We start from the raw sequence: 11,544 nt of genomic DNA, 5'->3' as shown, positions 1-11,544 counted from the left end.
CCACAACGGGCAGCTATACTAATAATTAAAAATAGAAAGACAATTACAATGATCATTACAAATAATTGTTTTAACCATGTTAGATTGGGCAACCAGGATGTCAATTTCTCCCATAATTCAAAAAAACTCCAAGAAGTGTTGTCTTGTGTCACTTTATGTAGAATATTTACTTGTTTCCTAATTTCTTGGAGGTCCTCGGTGATTCGCCCGCTCTGATTGGCATACATGCAACAATCTATATTGATCACAGTGCATACCCCCCCTTGGGAGGCTAATAGCAAATCTAAAGCCATACGATTCTGTGATACTATTTTCGTAAGTCAGTAACTTCCTCCTGGAGTGCCAGGAGGGCATCAACTGTCCTATTTTCCACTGTTTCTATTACAGCTGAGATGTTTATTATTGCCTTTTCCAACTCACTAACCCCTAAAAACGGAATGAACCATCGCGCAAAACTGTGGAAACTCGTTGGTCTGTTTATGAGGGGGTTATTTACAACGTTTCGTTTTTTTCTTATGGGGGGTCGCGTTAACCCGTCAATGATAGTAATATTGGGGACCAGACCTCCCAGAGTGCATGCTCCTCGCCGTCCTATGGGCAAGACTTTATGAGCCGTTGTGCCACACAACCAATACCACCCTGTCCCTTGTGGGGTCAGGAGACCGGTATAGTTTAATTTCAAAAATCCCAAATCTCTACCTGTCATATTTAATGTACGACTTCTGTTACAATTTAGGTGTTCTCCCATAAACAGCCCTTTCCCCGAACTTACTAGGCAGTTATCCCCTAATATGCTGGTCTCTTCAACAGTTATTTTTAGTCCCCGTCCCCACTTAACCTGAGGGTCTGTGCTCCAGATTGTATTTCCCCAAAAGGAGCCATCTTGGCGGTTCATTAGGGAAACTGGCAGTGGGATGCCTATTAACGGTATCTCATAACCAGCATGCCTTGGTATTTGGGTACAGATCCAACAATCTGTTTTATTTAAAATTGTGGTGATGTTTTGAATCGCCTGTATATACCAGTTCTCTCGCCAGGCCGCTGTGTCTATCACCTGTAAAATTATCAGAATCATGTTAAATTTAACCCACATCCTATCTTTTTAGCTTGAGCTTTAATGGCCCTTGAATTTCTCATGTCCAAAGCTTTTGTGGCGACTTCTTCACACGGGTATGATGAATCCAGGCATTCTGTTCTTTAATTTTGATTGCTGTGAAGGAGGTGAGGAGTACTTGGTATGGTCCTTCCCACTGTGGTTTCAAGGGTTTTTCTGCAAGAGACTTTACATATACATAATCTCCAGGTTGAATATCATGTACAGGCCCATCCAGACCCCTTCCTCGGGTCCCAATTACATGTTTTCCAATTTTATTGAGCTGTTTGCTCAATGCCACCATATAGGAGGTCATAATTTCGTCCCCAATTTGCATTGATGTCCCCTTTTGTATTCCATAGGGGCGTCCATACAGAATTTCAAAAGGGCTCAGTCCTTCTCTCACCCTTGGTCTTGTCCGTATACGCAAAAGGGCTAAAGGGAGAGACTGAGGCCATGGCAAGTTTGCTTCTTGTCCCAGTTTTACAATTTGCTGTTTGATTAAGTGGTTCATTTTCTCCACTTGGCCACTCGACTGAGGGCGATATGGGGTGTGAAGTTGCCAATCTATACCTAAATGGTGGCTGGTTTGTTGCACTAATTTTGAAACAAAGTGTGGTCCTCTGTCAGAGGATACGGTTGCTGGAACCCCAAAGCGAGGTATTATTTCTTGTATTAGTATTTTAGTTACCTCCCGAGCCTTGGCAGTTCTGGTTGGGAACGCTTCTGGCCAACCTGAAAAGGTATCAGTTAATACCAGCAAATATCGGTACCCCCCTTTTCTTGGAAGTTCCGTGAAATCAACCTGCCATTGTTGTCCAGGCCCATTACCCTTTCCAATCTGGCCCATTTCTAGTTTGGGAGTATTCTTTGGATTAGTTTGGAGGCAAAGGTCACACTGTTGAGTCACTTGTCTCACTGTGGTATATAAATTTCTCGCCACAATATCTTTTATCAGATGCTTATACAGAGCCTCCATTCCCCAATGTCTCTTCCTATGTGCTTCCCGTATTAAATGCCAAAGTAAATATGAGGGAACAATTAATTTTCCCTGTGGGGTATAAGCCCATCCCTCTTCATTATATGACCCTTCTAAGTCTGAAATAAGTTTCTGATCTTCCCTAGTGTGAGAAACTATGGACTAGGGTATTGTTTATTAAGATTTATGTTAAGCCCAATGTAAAGGTCAGACAGCAAAAGATATAAATAGCCACAAGATACCGCTTGTGCAAGATAACCACCAGATGTCCAGGAACCGACAGAAACAGGACAAACTACCCCATATAAGGACATATGAGTGAGGGGTCAACTATGGGACAAAGGAGGAAGACGTCTTACTTCGGCCTCAACGACCACCAGAAGGCAGAAAACGACCCCCTAACAACAACTGAAGCATGCGCAGGGTACCTCCACTACCTCATGAACACGGGAGTAAAGATGTATAAAAAGGGACTGTTTGAACTGCTCAGGACGGCAGTTGGCGGAGCGCAGACTCCCCTGTCGTCCAGCGCTGGTTTTGCTCATATTCTACTTGCTATAATTAATAAAATTTTAATTGGATTATGATCCGTTGTGGTCTCAATTTATAACAATTCTGGTGCCGTGACTCGGATAAGGAACGGTGGGCTTTGGTCCTCCGGGGAGGCGCCCCGCGACATTTCGCGGCCCCGCGACCAACAGCTTACTCCAACCTTACCGACGAACCTAAATTCTAGAATAATGAGCAAAGGAGAAACCGGTAAAATCCCATAAAAATTCTGTGCACGGGAGTCCGGACGAAGACGCAGGACGCGTAAGTATATTGCGAATTTGTTCGCGGGTTTGCCGTTCGGGCGGGATTGGGTCTCCTGGAATATAACGAGTGAGAGGTTCGATATACTGAACCAAGCGAGTGCGGACTCTTAAGTACTGCGTTTCCTATCTCCCGCGAGGGACTGGGCCAGGAACAAGGGGAGCGAGTGAGTGTATGTTTGTGGATATTCCAGTAGATGGGGGCGAAGGGCAGCAAGCCTTCGACTCCCATGGGAAGGGTACCCACTGTACCTAAGAATACCCCTCTGGCATATATCTTAGACAATTGGAGATATTTCCCTGGAACTCTAGGGAAAGATAAGCAGAAGATGATAGAATATTGTACTAAGATATGGGGAGGGAAGAAAATTTCTAAAAATGTCTTTTGGCCAGTCTATGGGTCAGAAGAAGATTGGGTAAGACAGCAATTAAACCTCTGGGTTAATAATAAAAAACCCCTTAACCCGGAGGAGAGTCGATATGCGCAAGTGTGGCTAGAAAGACCGGGAGCTAGACTTTACCCACTGAATGAAATGAAAACTAAACAAAAGAAAAAGCAGGAAGAGTTGGACGAAACCCTTCTAACCCCCCCTCCTTACATTCCTCCTCCTGCTCCCGCAGAGGTCCCCAGAGCGCCCACTCCCCCACCAGAGTCGGAACAAGGGTCTCCCCCTCTTCCTAGACGCGTAACTAGAAGTCAGAAAGGGGCAGCTCAGATGTACCCCCTAAGGGAAATACCCATGGGGGGACCTCAACCTGTGATTGGATATATTTCCGTACCCCTAAACTCGGCTGACCTACGAGATTTTAAAAGAACCGAGATGGGAAACTTAATTGAGGACCCACTCGGAGTGGCAGAAAGATTAAATCAATTTTTGGGACCAAACCTTTATACTTGGGATGAGATGCAATCTATCCTTGGTCAATTATTTACTACCGAGGAAAGAGATATGATTAGACGAGCAGGAATGAGACTGTGGGATGCTCAGCATGCCCAGGGACCCCAAGCAGATATTAAATGGCCACTCCAAAGACCTAATTGGGATAATCAGGATCCAGTGCATAGAACTCATATGCAGGACCTGAGAACTATAGTAATTCAGGGGATTAGGGAAGCAGTACCCCGTGGCCAGAATATCAATAAAGCATTTAATGAAATGCAAAAGAAAGATGAAAGCCCTACTGAGTGGCTGGAACGACTGAGGAAAGCCCTTCAGCTGTACTCTGGGGTAAATCCAGACGACCCTTTAGGGCAAGCGCTCCTCAAAACTCAGTTTGTGGCAAAATCATGGGAAGATATCAGAAAGAAGATTGAAAAGTTAGAAGACTGGCAGAATAGAGGGTTGGATGAATTACTGAGGGAAGCTCAGAAAGTCTACGTAAGGCGGGAAGAAGAGAGCAGCAAGCGACAAGTAAAAATGATGGTAGCAGCAGTCAGAGAGGATCGCAAAGGGCGAACTGGTGAACACAGAACTGCTGGAACGAAACAAGGGAACGTAGTAGTAAAGAAGGAACAGAGATGTTGTTTTTACTGTGGAAAAAGGGGACATATAAAACAGAATTGCAGAGAAAGGATCAGGGATGAGGAAATATTGAAAACGGAATAGGAGGGTCAGGGGCTCTATATCTTAGGGGACCGGAGTCATCATGAGCCCTTGATAAAATTAAAAATAGGTCCCCATAAACAAGAGTTCACCTTTTTAGTAGACACTGGGGCTGAGAAATCAACTATTAAGCATATACCTGAGGGATGTAAAGTTTCCCCTGAAAAAGTACAAGTAATTGGGGCAAAAGGAGAACCCTTTAAAGTAAGCAAAATCAAAAATGTGGTATTCGAAACTGAAAATAAATTTGGAATGGGGTGAACTCTTGCTCGTCCCTGAAGCAGAATTTAATCTGTTAGGACGAGATTTAATTGTTGAATTGCAATTAGAAATTAAAGTGAAAAATCAAGAGCTAACAGTGTCTGCTTATCCTTTGACCGTGGATGATCAAAAACAAATTAACCCCGATGTCTGGTACTCTCCGGACACAATTAGTAGACTGGAAATCCCACCGATTAAAATCCAAATTTCCGAACCCCACATACCTGTGAGGGTAAGGCAATATCCCATATCCCTAGAAGGACGGAGGGGATTAAAACCAGAAATGGATCGATTGTTAGCACAAGGAATCTTAGAGCCTTGTATGTCACCCTTTAACACCCCCATTCTGCCTGTAAAGAAACCAAATGGGAAATATCGGCTCGTACATGATTTAAGGGAAATAAACAAAAGAACTATCACCCGGTTCCCTGTAGTAGCAAATCCATACACACTGCTAAGCAAGCTAGGACCCCATAACTCCTGGTATAGTGTGGCTGATTTAAAGGATGCCTTTTGGGCCTGCCCACTGGCAGAAGAATGCCGTGATTATTTTGCCTTTGAATGGGAAGACATTCTGCTGCAATAGTTTTCAAAGATAGTTTAGGGGATTCTATAAGTATTCCCTCATACTTTAATAATCGGCTATCTGTAAGCCATTTTTCTGCTTTTTGTTGTAACACTCCCCTGATATTATGAGGCGCATATAAGACAACTTCTCCATTAAAGGTAATGCGATTCGTTTCCTCAAGTAATAAGGCAGCAGCAACAATGATTTGTAAACAACTCGGCCAACCCCTGCTCACAGGGTCCAACAGCTTTGATAGGTATGCCACCGGTTTCTTTTGTCCGGCCCATTCCTGAGTTAATACTCCGAATGCCGTTCCTTCATATATGTTAACAAATAAATGGAATGGCCGCTTTAAATCTGGGAGGCTTAAAACCGGCGCTTGGCTTAGCTCCCTTTTGAGCTAAGCCGTAGACAGGCCGTAGACAGCAATTGAGATGGACCGTGCTCCCCCAAGGGTTCACTGAGTCCCCTAATCTGTTTGGACAGGCCCTGGAAGAGCTCTTAAAAGAATACCAAGTACAAACAGGAAACGTGCTGTTACAGTATGTAGATGATCTGCTCATAGCAGGGAATAATAAGGAGGATGTAAGGAAAGAAAGCATTCGACTCCTAAACTTTCTTGCACAAAAGGGACTACGGGTATCACAAGAAAAGTTACAATTTGTGGAGGAAAAAGTGAAATACTTGGGGCATTATTTGTTTAACGGCGAGAAGATATTGGATCCAGAGCGCATTAAAGGAATTCAGGAATTACCTATGCCTGTCACTAAGAGGCAAATTCGGCAGGCATTAGGGCTATTTGGGTATTGTAGGCAATGGATAGAGAACTACAGCTTTAAAGTTAAATTCTTATATGAACAACTGTCTAAAGACAAAATGCCCAAGTGGACCCCTCAGGATCAAGAGCAGTTTGCCAGTCTCAAAAGGGAGCTAAGCCAAGCGCCGGTTTTAAGCCTCCCAGATTTAAAGCGGCCATTCCATTTATTTGTTAACATATATGAAGGAACGGCATTCGGAGTATTAACTCAGGAATGGGCCGGACAAAAGAAACCGGTGGCATACCTATCAAAGCTGTTGGACCCTGTGAGCAGGGGTTGGCCGAGTTGTTTACAAATCATTGTTGCTGCTGCCTTATTACTTGAGGAAACGAATCGCATTACCTTTAATGGAGAAGTTGTCTTATATGCGCCTCATAATATCAGGGGAGTGTTACAACAAAAAGCAGAAAAATGGCTTACAGATAGCCGATTATTAAAGTATGAGGGAATACTTATAGAATCCCCTAAACTATCTTTGAAAACTATTGGAGCAGTTAACCCCGCTGAATTTTTGTACCCAGGAGAAGGTAATGAACTATTGCACAATTGTTTTCAAACAATTGAACAGCAGACACGCCATTAGGCCAGACTTAGAAGAAGAAGAACTACAATGTGGAGAAGTATTATTTATAGATGGGTCATCACGAATAGTGGAAGGTAAACGATTGTCCGGATATGCCATCGTTAAGTTGGAAAAAGGAGAATTTAAGACAATAGAATCAGGCCCCCTGAGTGCCAGCTGGTCGGCTCAAGCCTGTGAGCTGTATGCATTGTGGAAAGCATTAGTGTCACTGAAGGGAAAGGATGGAACTATATATACAGACTCACGCTATGCGTTCGGAGTAGTGCACACTTTTGGGAAAATATGGGAAGAAAGAGGATTCGTTCACTCACAGGGAAAAGAACTGATACACCCGGGATTAATTCGGCGAGTTCTGGAGGCATTAAAAATGCCGAATAAAATAGCAGTTGTACATATAAAGGGACACCAGCGAGGTACAAGTTACCAAGTTAGGGGAAATAATGCAGCTGATACAGAAGCAAAACGAGTGGCAGGCAATTTTAGTACGATTTTAACTATACAACAAATACCTGTTAGTAAAAATTTGAGTTTTGAGTCTGCAGAAAAGGAAAAACTAGAACAAATGGGAGCTAAGGAACAGGCTGGTAAGTACATATTGCCAGATGGGAGAGAAGTTTTGCCGAAGGGCATAGCACTTGAAATATTTTCAAAAATACATAGTAAAACACACTGGGGAACCCAGGCGTTAGTTGATCATTTCAATCAACAGTTTGCCTGTATAGGCGTATATAACATAGCAAAGACAGTCACGGCAGCCTGCGAGACCTGTAAAAAGGTTAATCGAAACAACATGAGACAAAAGCCTCTTGGAGGACGTTCCCCAGCATACAGACCTTTCTCACACATACAAGTGGATTTTACTGAACTACCCAGGGCAGGGCGTTACAAATATTTATTAGTAATGGTGGATCATTTAACACATTATGTTGAGGCTTTTCCTACCTCCAAGGCAACTGCTAACCAAGTTACTAAAGTGTAACTTGAAGACATTATACCTCGATATGGAGTACCTGAAGTAATCGACTCGGACAGAGGAACACACTTTGTGTCAAAAATTGTTAGAGATCTAACAGAAAGCTTGGGTATTAAGTGGGAATACCATACGCCATGGCATCCACAAAGTTCGGGAAAAGTTGAAAGGATGAATGGAGAAATCAAAACTATTTTGACTAAATTAATGATAGAAACCAAATTATCATGGATTAAGTGCCTACCCATGGCACTATTAATTCTCAGAACCAGACCCCGAGCAGATGTAGGAATATCAGCGTTTGAAATGGTCTATGGAATGTCCTATAGAATTGAAAGTCCACAAACAAATGTTTTAATTCGAGACCGTGTGATTAATGAATATGTTTCACAATTAGCAGAACATCGTAACAAGCTTTGGGAACATGGACTGATTGTACAACGACCACCGTTGGACTTAAAAATTCATAATCTTAAACCTGGGGACTGGGTATTGGTTAAAACGTGGAAAGAAGAAACCCTAAAACCCAATTGGGAGGGACCTTATCTTGTTCTGCTTACAACGGAAACGGCTGTCCGGACTGCTGAGCGTGGATGGACTCATGCCAGTCGCATTAAAGGCCCAGTGACGAGACCCCACTGGAAAGTAATCAGTACTCCAGGTGACACCAAGATAACCCTGAAAAGATAACGTAATGATAGAGACTTTATTTGATTATTTTGCCGCATTACCTTTTGGTATAAAGTGTGTATTGTTGTTTATATTTGCTATAATTATTTCTTTTTTTATCTATTATATATGGAAGCGTACAAAGTGTGTCGAAGGAAATTGCTAAACTTATGCAACCACACAATATCAAGTATAGAAGATATGCTGATGTAAATAATATATGCACTCTAGATATATGAATTAGGTGTAATAATTTGAACTGCAATTGTTATCCATTTGCTTGTTTCAGGTGTAAGGTATGCCAGAATAAATGGTGGACACACTGTGAATGTGGATACCCTCCAATAGGAGTTTGCACAGAGTGTTGGAAAATCCAAAGAACTCTTACTGAGTGGAAATTAAAACAATTAGAGTCTAACCAAGAAATTATTCGAGAATCCCATGAGTGGTGGGAAATTTTTGCCAAAGGAATAAACCCTCAATGTTATTGTTACCACTCCACCGAACCAGTCCCCTTTGTAGCTGAAATCTTGGCTATAAAGTGCAGAAGGGAAGTACTAACCGTGTCTTGCTTTGCCCCATTAGTTAAAGCTGCAAAGTGGGAAGCCTATGTAAACAGGCAGAAAGCCCGAAGCAGCTGTTCTCCTGAAGAATTCCCTTGCTGCCGAGAAGATGGTACACCCCGTGGCTCGAAGCAACCGAGTCGACGGGCAAGGCAGAGGAGGAACAAACTGTGGAGAACAGAACCAGAACAATGGGACACTAAAGCAACAATGGCCGAACTTCCCCAGGACTGGTAAAAATATACTTAAATTAGCAAAATTGACAGACACCCTTTTTCCTGGTATACCGTTAGTTTTGTTATTGATAATAACCCAAGCAAATGGAAACCCTCATGAACCTATGAACTGGACAATAACAAACATAAAATGTCCAAGTAATCCAATCCAAGCACGAACTACACCGGGCACAGTTAGTTTTAATGTGGGTTTGCATGATCTAGTTACTGAAGAAGATCGTAGAGATGAAGCGGATATATGTAAACCAATTTATATATGTCCAGCATCAAACCCTGGTAAAGGATACTGTAATTCTCCAGGTCATTATTACTGTGCATATTGGGGGTGCGAAACATGGGCCTCTGAGTGGTCCGCACCTGGAGACCAGTATCTAGAAATAAAGTGGTCACCGGAAGGATGCGAGAGACCTAAATTACACGGAGACCGGTGGGGTCATTGCTTAAGTAAACCGATTCCTTGTGTGGGCATCAATATAACTATAAAAAATCCTGCTCAGGACTTTTGGCTGGCAGGGAAATATTGGGCAATTAGATATTGGGAAACAGGTGCAGACAGAGGAGGAATTTTTCAAATAATGAAGAGACCGATGCCCCACGATCCTTTACCAGTAGGACCAAACCTGGTCCTGAATCCACCTACTTTCTTTGAAAAAAAGGTTGCCCCCGTAACTGTCGTAACCCCTTCTCCAGACTCCCTTTCGGAAACAGCTAATGACATTGTGACTGAATTCTCCTTATCCAGGGATCTAGAGTTGTCAGAATCCAACGACCCCTTATGGAATCTCATGCAAGCCTCTTACCGTGCCCTCAATGAAAGCAAACCAAATTTAACTGAGGAATGCTGGTTATGTTATAATGTTAGACCACCATATTTTGAGGCAATTGGAAAACCAGGAAGGATTCGATGGTCTAATGGTTCAAACCCACGAGAATGCCCATGGAATGACCAGAGGAACCATACGCAAGGAATTACTATTCAATTAGTAACAGGTCAAGGAAAATGTATAGGTACAGTGCCCGAAAAGTATCAGCCTTTGTGCAACCGAACAGTCACTAACACCAATATAGAGAAACACAAGAACCAAAATGACAAATGGGCTATCCCGACACCAGGAGCTAAATGGGTTTGTTCAGACATCGGAGTAACGCCTTGCCTATCCCTAAACGTGTTTAATCAATCTCAGTTTTGCGTACAGGTGATTATTGTTCCTCGTCTGATCTATCACACCTCCGAGGAGGTGTTACGCCACTTTGAAGGAGACCTGAATAGACAAAACCGAGAGCCAATTACAGTGGTAACCCTAGCTACACTGCTGATAGCGGGCGGAGTTGGAGCAGGTACAGGCATAGCCTCCCTAGTAAAAGGTCAGGAATTACAAAGTTTGCAGATGGCTGTAGATGAGGATTTAGCAAAAATAGAACAATCTATCCAAAATTTAGCCACTTCAGTAAAGTCTTCATCAGAAGTAGTGCTGCAAAATAGAAGAGGATTAGATCTATTGTTCTTAAAGGAAGGAGGGTTATGTGTAGCTCTCAATGAAGAATGTTGTTCTTTTGCTGACCATACGGGAGTAGTCCAGGACACCATGTCTGAACTCCGGAAAAGGTTAGATCAATGTAAGAAAAATCGTGAGGCGGGCAGGTCATGGTATGAAAACTGGTTTAATATCTCACCTTGGCTAACCACTTTGTTGTCTGCTTTAGCGGGACCACTTATTATGTTGATTCTGGGACTTATATTTGGGCCTTGTATATTACGCTATATTTTACATTTTATTAAAGAACGGTTTGACATAGCTAAATTGCTTATTGTAATTACGAGGTCTGGGGCAAAGTATAAGAGTGTATCTATTAATGAGGATGAAGATTGTTGCGAATGCGTTATGCCACGTGAGAACTATGCCTATTGTAATTGTGAGGTATTACCTTGTGAGTGTTATGATAAATGTTGGGATTGTGGAAAAAGGTTTGCTTGCAGTGCCGAGAATGAAAGCAGCATCTAATAAACAATAATAGGATAAAAAGAATAGGGGGGATTGTGAGAAACTGTGAACTAGGGTATTGTTTATTAAGATTTATGTTAAGCCCAATGTAAAGGTCAGACAGTGTGAGAAACTATGGACTAGGGCATTGTTTATTAAGATTTATGTTAAGCCCAATGTAAAGGTCAGACAGCAAAAGATATAAATAGCCACAAGATACCGCTTGTGCAAGATAAGGTAACCACCAGATGTCCAGGAACCGACAGAAACAGGACAAACTACCCCATATAAGGACATATGAGTGAGGGGTCAACTATGGGACAAAGGAGGAAGACGTCTTACTTCGGCCTCAACGACCACCAGAAGGCAGAAAACGACCCCCTAACAACAACTGAAGCATGCGCAG

This window comes from Falco peregrinus, unplaced genomic scaffold (genome assembly GCF_023634155.1).
Source record: "Falco peregrinus isolate bFalPer1 unplaced genomic scaffold, bFalPer1.pri scaffold_40, whole genome shotgun sequence".
Taxonomy (NCBI): domain Eukaryota; kingdom Metazoa; phylum Chordata; class Aves; order Falconiformes; family Falconidae; genus Falco; species Falco peregrinus.
The sequence above is the reverse complement of the archived record's forward strand: the minus strand, read 5'-3'. Positions refer to the sequence as shown.